General features: G+C 45.2%; 1 protein-coding gene across 4 annotated transcripts in view; it reads left to right on the forward strand.

Annotated features, from left to right (window-relative positions):
- Window positions 1-633: 633 nt before the first annotated feature.
- Vps8 (VPS8 subunit of CORVET complex) overlaps window positions 634-11,508 on the forward strand; it is a 212,540-nt gene continuing 201,665 nt past the window's right edge. For 2 of the 4 annotated variants that reach the window (XM_029470466.1, XM_021184755.2), the window contains exon 1: window positions 634-741. The gene's annotated coding sequence lies outside the window, so the exon portion shown is untranslated. Of the gene's footprint in view, window positions 742-942; window positions 962-11,508 lie in introns of those variants that run through there. The other 2 variants (XM_029470467.1, XM_029470469.1) reach the window with 2 other exon arrangements.

Below are 11,508 nucleotides of genomic sequence, written 5' to 3' on the forward strand. Positions count from 1 at the left end.
CTGTCTTGAAAGTTTTAGCTTTTTCCAGTAGCACATTAGGGAAAAAAAAAAAGATGCCTTCTTTATTTAATAATGTGACCCACTCTATTATTTTTGATGGAACGATGACAACTAAAAATGATAATTTGGAAAAGAAGTTTTCAGTATCCATCCTTATTTGCAAAAACAATGCTTCTCCTTCCCCCCCAAATTAGCCACCAAACCCAGCAATTCTGTGTTCACCTTTCAAAAGAAAACGAATTAGTGGACACCACCAAATCCAACGAAACGAATTCCATATCCACTCCTAACCCTGTACTGTGTATCCATCCATCCATTTATCTATTTGTCGAATCTGAGACAGGTCTGTCTCGGTATCCCAGACTAGTTTGAACTCACTATGCTCCTTCTGCCTCAGGCTCCTGTGCGCCTGATGGCTGGCGCGATCCTTGACACCTCATTTTGGGGTCAGTTTATGGAAGGTCAGGTGAGCTGGTTGAAAGGGACGTTCCTTTTAATCTGAGGACCTCTATTTGCTAGACTCCTCCGGCTCAGATGCCAGGGCTCGTTGAGCGTCCCTGGAGGCCGGACAGAGTCTCCCTTTAAGGAGGGCGTGGCGCAGAGGCTCGCTCCGCCCAGCGCGGGGCGTCTCTGGGGAAGAGAGCGGAAGCGCGCCCGCCAGCTGCGGAGACTGCGCGTGCGTGGGCTGGCCTCCGCGGGGTCACGTGGGCTGGGGTCCCGTCAAGGCAGACGCCGGCTCAGGTAACGCGTATTCCGAACGGGTGGGGCGGGGCGGCGGGTGCGGGCCGGCGCGGCAGGGGTGCGCAGACGGAGCTGCGCCCCAGTGGCTCCCGCAGACCCTGCGGCCACCGCGGGCTGGCTCAGGAGTCTGACTTCGCACTAGGTTAGCAGTTTCCACCCGGGTCCGGCCGCCTGCGGGGATACCGGACTGGCACGCTCACGCCCCGACTGCGGCCGGGAGGTGGGTGCTGTCCCTCCCACGCCCGCCGCACGGCGTGGAGGCTCTCACCGGGTCCGACTGACGTGCAGCCTGTGCTGCCGCTTCCTCCTCGCCTCCTGCCAGGTGTGCCCCAATCCGAGGGCCGCAAGGTGGGGGGCACCCCTGTGCCTTGGCTTGTTGTCCAGGTGTGGCACTCGGGGGACAGAGGCACGCGGCAATCCAGAGTTTGGGTGTACTAAGTGGACATGTTTCAATGGAAGGATTGTACTGGCTTATCCGGAGTAGCTGCTGGAGCCTTCTCATAAGTAGGCGGGGCTCGACTTGCCAGAATGCTTGTGACTGTACTGCCCACTCTACTGGACACCCCACCCCCTACCCCCCAAAAAAGCCCAAGTAACGTAAGCACAGATGTTGGCTAGTGCCGCTAACTCTGTTCCAGGTGTCTCTGTTTGGGAGAAAATTGCACATCGTTGTGTGTGGGTTTATGTTACACTTCTGTGTTTGAAGTGCTTCCAATATAGATTGAGGATGGGGGAACCCACATGTGTTTAAGTCATGGGTTTACTCACGTTGACATCTAAGCAGAAAAGTATTGACTCCAATAGCATTAGCTGACCTGGTCTGTAGAATACACAATAAAGATAAATGGAGCAGTTTTGTTTGAACTGTTGAGCCTTGTATGCGTGAAGTGACTGAGTTATGTGAGAAAATTCTTTACAGACCTCTAACAGAATAAGGTGCTGATTTTTTTCCCTTTATATGTTTCTTTTGTAATTGGACTGTTGGCAGTCGTTGAGTGCATTCTGTCTTCCAGAATTTGGGGGTTTCTTAGTGACTCTTAGTGTTATCCCCACTAGTCCATAAACATTTTAGCCATTGGGATAGGAGAAGTAAGGCCCTAGAGCTGGAGTTCCGAGCTGTTGTGAGCTGCCTGTGTTGGTGCTGGGAACCAAACTCTGGCCCTATGTAAGAGCAGTATACCTTCTTAATCACTGAGCCATCTCTCCCGCCCCTCTGTTTTGAGACAGGACCTGTTGCTCAAGGCACAGCCTGCTGATTCAGCTAGATGAGCTAGTAAGCCTTCGGGACCATGTCTCCATCTCTCCTTCCGTTCCAGGTTTACAGGCTCTTACCACCATGCTCAGCTTTGTTAGTGTAGGCTTTGGGGTATCAAACTCAGGTTCTCATATTTTGCCTCAAACACTTTACTGACTAAGCCTTGAGAGGCGCACATGTGGCCGTAAGAGCACACCTTTGTGAAGTCCTCTTCTTTTTGTCCCTAGGGCCAGGGGTCTGCTTGTCTCCACCTCCCTAGTGCTGGGATTACAAAAGTGGGCCACAATTGGCCTGACTTTTTTTGTGTGTTCTGGGGACTTAATGACAGATGCCATCAAATCACTCTACTTAGGTTTTTGTGCTTGCAGGGCTGACAGTGTGCTGACTAAACTGTCTTCTCAATTCAGTGAGGCCTTTTTTCCCCTCCTCGAGACAAGGTTTCTTTGTGTAGCCTTGATTGTCCATTACACTAGGCTGTCCTTGAATTCCCAGAGATCTACTTGTTTTTGCCTCCTGAGTGCTAGGATTAAAGGCGTATTCCACTGCCAGCCGGACAGTGTGGCCTTTTGGACTTAAATGAGATATGTTAAACTTTTGTTTATTAGGTTTCATAGACATTAGATGATATCTTTTCTTGACCTCCTTTTCCCAGTATATTCATGAGGTCATTCATGAGTTACCATTTGGGCTTCCTTACTGTATATAGATGGCCATCCTAAGTACATCTTGTGATCAAGTCAGCAACCATAGGTTTCTCTTGGACTTCTGTCTTAGACTTACATTGATAACATTGGTAACAATTACATGTTTTAAAGTTAGGCCTTTGTCTGTTAACAAGTGTCAGGAAATCAGTTCAAATGCACTTAAAACGAAAGAGATTTATTGGTTTACACACCTGGGAAGGGATTGGGTATCATTACATAAATAAATGATTCTGGGTTCCTTTCTCCATCTTACAAAGGGCCTCCAGCATCTTGGTCCCATCTCTGTCTCTCTGATTGCATCTCATTCTGTTCCGTTACTTAGTGTGAAAAACAAGTTCCTGGCAGCTCCTTTAAGCTGGCGTACCCTAGAGGTGAGAGAAAACTCTTGCCTTCATTCAGTATTTACAAGTTCCGGGAAGGACCTTGATTCAGGCCAGATTGGAGACAGATGTTCAGTGCATACTTTTTTGGCTAGGCTCATGGGCACATGGCTGGGGCACCACCAAAGTCACACGGGTGGAGGCTTGCCAAACAGTACCTTTGAGGCATTCCAGGAAGATGGACTTGTGCTCTTAAGAATCCCAGTGTAGGCCAGATGGTGGTGGCATTTGCCTTTATTCCCAGCACTTGGGAAGCAGAGGCTGAGGCAGAGGCAGAGGCAGACAGATTTCTGTGAGTTCGAGGCCAGCCTGGTCTACAGACTGAATTCCTTGAGTTCCAGAGATACAGAGAAACCTTATCTCAAACAAACAAAGAATCCCAGTGCAGGTGGCTTTTGACCCACGTGGAGCAGAGTGCTGTTTGTTAGCACAGGTGAGGTCAGTTGCCTTTACATGGGTCATGCATGAACTGGGACTGGCCAAAAGGACAGCAGGTATCCATTTCCTGTTCTGCACTCACAGGAAACTTGGTGGAATGGAATACCCCAGCGATGGGACTCATACTTTTTCTTCTTTCTCTTTCGTAGATAATTGATACCTTTAGACTACAGAGGTACATGATATATCCCTGTTGTTTTCATGAATAGGCTGAGTAAATGTGGAAAACCAGAAAACCTCAGGAGATCATGTAGTTTGTGTCATGTTATACAAAAGCTGAAAGAACATTCTTAGATTAAAAATAAAAATCTCAAAAAAATAAAAAATAAAAATCTCTTGGATTCAGGTGGGAAGAAGCTCTTTGGCCTACAACAGTGTCTTCGTTATTTTCTGTTGCTCTGAAAAAGCCCCAGGACCAAAAGCAGCTTGAGAGAAGGAAGGGCTTATTTGGGCTTATGGTTCCAGAGGGATAAGAGTTCATAACTATTATGGCAGGAAAGGTATTTGCGGCCTCTGGAATAGCTGAGGGCTCACATCTCATGTGACTAGAGAGATTGTACTGGGAATGGCTTTAAAAGCAGAACTCAGAACCTCAGAGTGTAGTATTGGGACAAGGGTCCATCTGAGCCCATCTGAGTCTGTGGAAGTGGAACTCAGTCATAATGTGTCTTACTGTGGTGCAGTATACTCTGAGTCAGATCATAGCCTTGTAATGTGACAGTCATAGGCTACACAGATAGGTGTTATTCCTGTCTTCTAGTTCTGTGTTAATCATCAAATATTTATTGATCATCTATGTATTATTCAAGTCATTAAACCCAGAGAGCTAAAAGAATGGCTCCCCTTTTCTTGCATAGTTAGAGAAAAAAAGACACTTTCATTTGCCAAGTTAACTGGTGACTCAAAAGAAGGAAAGTACCAAGACAGTGTTGAGAAAAACATGCCTTAAGCACATGATATCCCCAAGCCTGCCTATAATCCTAGCTTTTGGGAGCCTAGGTTTGGAGGATCATGAGTTCAAGGCCAGCCTGGGCTCCTAATGAGATTGAAGCCAGTCTGGGCTTGATAATGGAGGAGAGGAGCGATGAAGAGAACACAAGAGAGCAAAAGAGCAAGTGAGAGCAAGAGCACACAGCCTACAAGATTTAGATGATGATCCAGGAAGGAAGGTAATGCCCAAGTTACAGTTGGACAGTGGACACAAGGAAGGAAGGAAGGAAGGAAGGAAGGAAGGAAGGAAGGAACTTAGATAAATATAGAAGAAAGGAATGGGAAGGGGCACCATAGAGGGAGAATGGAAGCTGTTTTCATCAGTCCGGCCAGCCTGGAACTCATAGCAATCCTGTCTCTGCAGACTGGGGTGACAGGCGTGTACCCCACCATATCTGAAGAGGGAAGCCTCTCCTGAAGGACTAAGTGTGAGCAGAACTCATGGAGTTGCTTAGAGGAGAAAGCAGTGCATACCTGTGTGTCTGAAATTACAGGCTCAGCACCTGGAGTTTTATCCTATAGCTGTTGGTGGGCTGCTAAAAATGAGATCATTCTCTAGAGAAAGTTAATAGAAAACGAATAGAAATGTGGTCTTTTCCCTCACACGATTACAAAACAAAGAAGCAGAAGAAAAAAAAATACTTGGATTAAGATGGGCAGACTTGCTGGGTGCTGGTGGCACACATCTTTAATCCCAGCACCCAGAAGGCAGAGGCAGGTGGAGCTCTGAGTTCAAGGTCAGCCTGGTGTACTGGGTAGTGAGTTTTAGGACAGCCAGGGCTACACAGAGAAACCTTATCTCAAAACAAAACAAACAAACAAACAAGACGGGCAGAAGCAAGGCTAACTTAACATCGTTCCCTTACCAGGATTTCATGGTATTTAATACACTATGGTAAATTTAGTTTTTACTGTGGTAAGTTAACTATTAGAAGAAGGGACGAACCAAACAGTGCTTAGGAAAACATTCCTTAAGCAAGGGGTCTCTGAGCATCCTCTGAGGACTCTTAGAAGAAAGCATTGACTCACTGTAGACTCTTGGAACTCGGATGGGTATGGGTGATAGCTACAGTCAGAACCTAGTCCGGTGTAGGCCACAGCCCAGAGCCTCAGTGGACCACTGTGACAGTGCTGTTTGTCACTGCTGTTTATGATACATTTCTCTCTCTTCAAAAATGGTCCCTGGCTGTTAATTTTTAGGAATAACTTTAAGAGAAAATTACCTTGAGAATTATCAAGACGCTGACCTTTCCTTTAAGTCTGGAATTTTATTAGTTTAGCAGCACATGTGGCAAGCATGCTTCTGAAACAAGTTTGCTATTAGAGTAATCTGATTTCTCTCTAGGAAAGCCTAAGACGTGGCTCTCCATCATAATGTCTGTGAGTGCTGTTGTAGGGGAGGCATCCTCTTATGAGCTGTTAGAACACTGGTCATGTAAGAATCCTCCTTGAGAAGAAGTAGTAAGTTAGTTCATTGACAGCCTTTGTGCTGGCATGGTGTTCATGAGGCATGTGCACGATCTGATCAGTTGTGGAGAGTTAAGTGGTTTATCGTTGGTTTACATACATGTAAGCGATTAATCTCTCAGATCACCCTCCCATCCCCCCTGTGGTGCTGCACATTCCTTGCTCCCTCCCTGCCCCCAATGTTCTGGGTTTCCAAATGACACACACACACACACACACACACACACTCACACACACAGCCTTATATTTTGATATGCTTTAATCAGCTCAATGGCTTCAAACCTCCATGCGGCTAGCACACTCTCCCCTCCCATATTCTTGAATTATTACTTAACTAAGACCTATACTCCATCCTAGCCATCCCGGAGCCAGGCCTGCAGCCCTCCTGGGCCATGATCCCTGACTCTTTCATGTTGGCAGTGTCTCTGTCCTGCATTTCTCAGGACTGGGCTTTCTCCTTTCCTGCCATGGCGGTTCTAACTCCTTTTCTCTCTCTCTCTCTCTTTCCCCTTGCCTGTGAATCCTAAAGTCCTGCCTCTGTCTCCTTGCTCAGCCATTGGCTACCAGCAACTTTATTTACCAGTTGAGACCAAGTAGGGGCAGGGACCCTCGGTCTTACATGCGTGTTTGTGTTTATGATTGCTCATGAATACGTGTACATATGTGGAGGCCACAGAGAGACCTCAGATGTTTCCTCAGGGGCTACCTGAGCCCATTGTTTTTATGAGATGGTCGCAGTGGCCTGGGCTTACTAAGTAGACTAAACTGCTTGTCCAGTAGGCCCAACAAGGTAACTTTTTTATCTGCTACAGTGACTTCAGTGAGAATATTTGCTAACACATATGCACACACATGCACACATATACACACTGTATAACAAGAGGAAGTGACAAAGGAAATGAAGGCTAGGAAATGGCTGGCTTCATTAACAGAAATAGAGAGTAGTGTTGGAGAGGGATGGGGCCCAGCATGATGGCAGAATAGGTTAAAGTGAGAATCCCCATTGTAACAATTAAAAAAAAAAAGATTTATTTATTTATTTATTTATTATGTCTAACTACACTGTAGCTGTCTTCAGATGTACCAGAAGAGGGCGTCAGATCTCATTACAGATGGTTGTGAGCCACCATGTGATTGCTGAGATTTGAACTCAGGACCTTCAGAAGAGCAGTCCGTGCTCTTAACCACTGAGCCATCTCTCCAGCCCCCATTGTAGCAGTTTAAGGTCTTGAGGTGTTTTATTCAGCTCATGACTAAATGGCTCATTTGTCAGAAGGTATAATGGCAATGTATATTGTCAACTTGACTTTATCTGGAATGAACTACAATCCAAAATTGGAGGGTTCACCTGTGGTCCAGATCTTGAGACTGGGAGACACAAGTTTCTGACCTGAATCTTGGCATGGAGATCTTGAGGCATAGTGGCTATGAAAAGTCTAGGCCCAAGCAAGGTAGTATACACCTTTAATCCCAGGAGACTAAGGCAAGGAGATCTCTGAGTTCAGGGTCAGCCTGGGACAAAACAAGACCCAGCAGATCCAGGCTTGGTGGTACACACCTTTAATCTGGGCCACACCTTCTGCTGGAAGCCTACACAAGGACATTGGAAGAAGGAAGATTCGCTCTTCTTTGCCTGCCTCTGTGTACTTGCCAGCACATCTGTTGGAACCTACTTCTACAGAAGACCAGCTGGAGCAACTAGCCTGGTGGGACTGAGCACTGGATTCTTGGACTTCCCGTTCATAGCTGACCATTGTTGGGGAGTTGGACTACAGTCTATAAGTCATCACAATAAATTCCCTGAATATAGAGAGACATCCCATAAGCTCTGTGACCCCAGAGAACCCTGACTAATACAGAAGGTCTATGTGATGTTTACAAAGCTACAAATCTTGATTGAGAGTCTTTAACCTTGAAGATTTTGGAGCTCTTGAGGAACTCATGCATGATAATATGTTTAATTTCTTGAAAATTACTGTGTCTAGGCATCATTGGTGCTTTACAGTCAGTGCAGCTGACTGTTATTACCATGGTATCCCCAGAAGAGAGGAATTGTGCTCTTCAGTCAGAGCTCCTAAGAGTCCCAGAAGCTCCAAGAGAGGAGAGAGGCAGCAGGAGAGGAGGGAGGGAGGGAGAGTGTTGGTAGGTGTCAAGTGGGAGTTCCTTGGTCTATGTAGCCAAACTGCCAGAAGCTGTGGGTAGAGCTGACTTGAAAAACTAGAACCTGGATTGTCTTTCTCCCTGATCTATGCTTTTGTAAGGATTGCTTTAATTCGTGCTAGGGAGTATAGACCTAGAATAAGAGTTCTGCCCTTAGAGGTGGGTTACCAGCGACAAATGTGTAGCTGGTGTTTTAGCTGACATTGTTGTATAACTTCTTCTGTGTAAAAGAGGGTTACTGGGACCTACTCTCTCCAAGCCCCTTTGTGCTTGGCAGCCACCACAGAAAGCACCAGTTCCCACTCTTAACAGAACAGAGAGGCTGTTCTGGGAAGGCAATGTGAACAACACAGATGTTCACACAGTTCCACTTACAGATGTAGAAATAAAAGGGGCTCAGAGCAACTGGATTGCTCAAAGTCATAGACAGGACCTGGTAAAATCTAGATTGAAACCGGATATGTGTGTGTGTGTTCATCCATGTATGTGTGTGGTTCATGCGTGTATGTGTTGTGGTTCATGCATGTATGTGTTGTGGCCAGAGGACAACTCCGCTATTCCTCCTCAGGTTCGCTCTACCTTGTTTTCTTAAAATAAGTAAGTAAGGAAATAAATAATAAATACTTCTTAAAAAGTAGTGATCAGGAGTGATCAGTTCCTTGACAGAAGTGCCTACACCTTTAAGGAGCTGGCCTTGCCTTCTGTCTGGCTGAAGCAGGGTCTCTCTTGTTCCTGCCGCTGAGCCCTCCAGGCTAGCTGGCCTGTGAGCTCTCAGGTAATTCTGTCTCTTCTCGTTCAGGAATCTGAAGATTATAAATGTGTTTCACTGTATTCAAAGTACCAATGTCTTTACAATTAAAATTTATATTAACTTATTGTCAGGGGCAATCATGTGCTACAGCACCTGTGTGGGGATCAGAGGACAGCTGTGGGAGTCTTCTTATTTCACTCCACCATCATTCTAGCAAGTGAACTCAGGTCATCCGGCTTGGGTGGGCGTGCTCTTACCAGGTGAGATGGTTCAGCCACCAAGCTACCCATCTGCCTATGTCGATTATTTTCTCTTTTTCCTTCTGTGTGGTCTTTCCCACTATTTAAAGCTGCAAAAGTACCCAGCTCCAATTGGTACATCTGAGACACAGACCCTAAAACTAAGGCTCAAGGAACATCAGGAAAGAGAGAGCATAAAGATTGTAAGAACCAGTGGCTGGAGTATTTGGTGCTAATGCAGAAAACCTGGGTTCTGTTCTCAGCACCCACGTGGTGGTTCACAACTGTCTGTAATTCCAGTTCCATGAGTTCAAAACCCTCTTCTGGCCTGTGAGGGAACTGCAAGCACATGGTGCATAGACATATATGTATAAATACATCGTTTTAAAGAAGGTTTGTAAGTTCTAGATGAGCAGGATGCCTGATGTGAGACTGTGCTTTGTAATGTGTTAGGGATGCTACACTCAGGAAGTATTAACAATATAACTGTCTAAACAAGACCTGGATAATGACCACACCAGTGGGCATGCCAATGGGGGTAGGGGAAAGTCCACAAGGCCCCACCCACCCCGAGATAAAGGACTATAGCTAGTTAGTTTGCTCCAGGCGTGAGCCCTGGATAGGTTGTCAGGTCCTAAGTAGTCAGTCTTAAACACATGTACATATAAGTAACACTAAATGACTTAGTGGGTTGTGTGTGTGTGTGTGTAATAACAACAGAGAAGAGGTCAGAAATCCCTGAGTGGGTATAAGGGACAATGGGACAATTTGAAGGTGGGAAAGGGAAAATTATGTAAATATAGTACTCATGTATGGGATTCTAAAAAAGGGTTCAGAAGAATAAAGCTCATATTTTGAGAATGTTTGAGTATTATCGTTGCTTCTGCTCAGTGGTACAGATAGTAAAAGACTATAAAGAAGTTACTTGTCATGAGTCTGAAGTTTCTGAAGGAAAGCTGTGTGAGCATCAGTGTTGCTGTTGCGCGTGTTCATTGGTAAGGAGCAGTGCGCTGAGTACCTGATCTGTTGCTTTCAGACGTTGCCAGGGAGAATGCCCTCAGCTATGTTTCCTAGAAACATAGCTTCCTATGTTTGGCATAGCATGTGTTTCAAAGATAGAACATTAGAGTTTGTTTGAAAGAAATTAGTCTGTGTTTGGAAATATTCCAGCTGCGATAGAAGAGTCAGTTTCAGTTTGTAAAAAGTCAGTTCTCACAGCTTCCCATGTCTTACTTACACTCATTAGCTATTTTTTAATACCCTGATCCAGAGGTTCTCAGCCTGTGGTTTGTGACCCTTTGGGAGTTGAACAACCCTTTCAGAGTCGCCTAAGACCACTAGAAAGCAGACTTACATTATGATTTACAACAGTAGCAAAGTTGTAGTTATGAAGAAGCAACAAAAATAATTTTATGTTGGGGGTCACTACAACATGCAACATGAGAAACAGTATTTAAGGATTGCAGCATGTGGAACCTATGGGTAAGGAGAGCCAATCACATATACAATTTTTTTCTATAAGTACATGACTAAACTGTGAAAGTTTAGTTTATAAATTAAGCATTCTATGAGATTAATAGCAATAATAATATAGAAAAATTATGCTGTAGTAAAAGTTGAATGAACGTGGCCTGTCTTGGATTCCCTTTTCCTGTGATGCTACGTACGGTATTTCAATAGCTGCATAAGTCAGGAGCTTTTACCATCTCCATAAAGGAAGTAGCTGGTGGCTTCTCTGTAGTACGGCCACCATCACCACTCTTGTGCCTTGGGGTCATTATTAGTAAGTAACTTAATAGTTATTTTGAGAGAGGCCCTGCAACATTTTGATAATTGATCTGAACCAAGACAGGGACTGAGACAAGCAGGAGAAGGGTGAACTGGATCATACAGTGGGGCAAGTGCTGTTCCCACTGGGATGGAGCAGGATGTGGGTCTTCACCATACCAAGAACAACATACGACTTAATACTTAAAAAATGTGGGAATTTTCTATTTATCATTTTTTAACTTTTTTTTTAATATGTATATTTTAATGTAGGGGTACTCTGTCTGCCTATACACCTACCTGCCAGAAGAGGGCATCTGATCCTTTTATACATGGTTGTGAACCACCATTAGGTTACTGGGAATTAAACTCAGGACCTGTGGATGAGCATCCAGTGTTCTTAACCGATGAGCCTTCTCATCAGCCCCATTTAACATTTTTAACTCAAGATTGAATGAAAAGCTGAAAAAGAAAAAGTGAGACAGTGTATCTACTGGCTGTAGGAAGGACGCCATGCTGTGGTGAACACCTTAGAGAGCAGCATGAGGACGCCATGCTGTAGTGAACACCTTAGAGAGCAGCATGAGGACGCCATGCTGTGGTGAACACCTTAGAG

Source organism: Mus caroli, chromosome 16, assembly GCF_900094665.2.
Source record: "Mus caroli chromosome 16, CAROLI_EIJ_v1.1, whole genome shotgun sequence".
In the NCBI taxonomy this organism is placed as follows: Eukaryota; Metazoa; Chordata; class Mammalia; order Rodentia; family Muridae; genus Mus; species Mus caroli.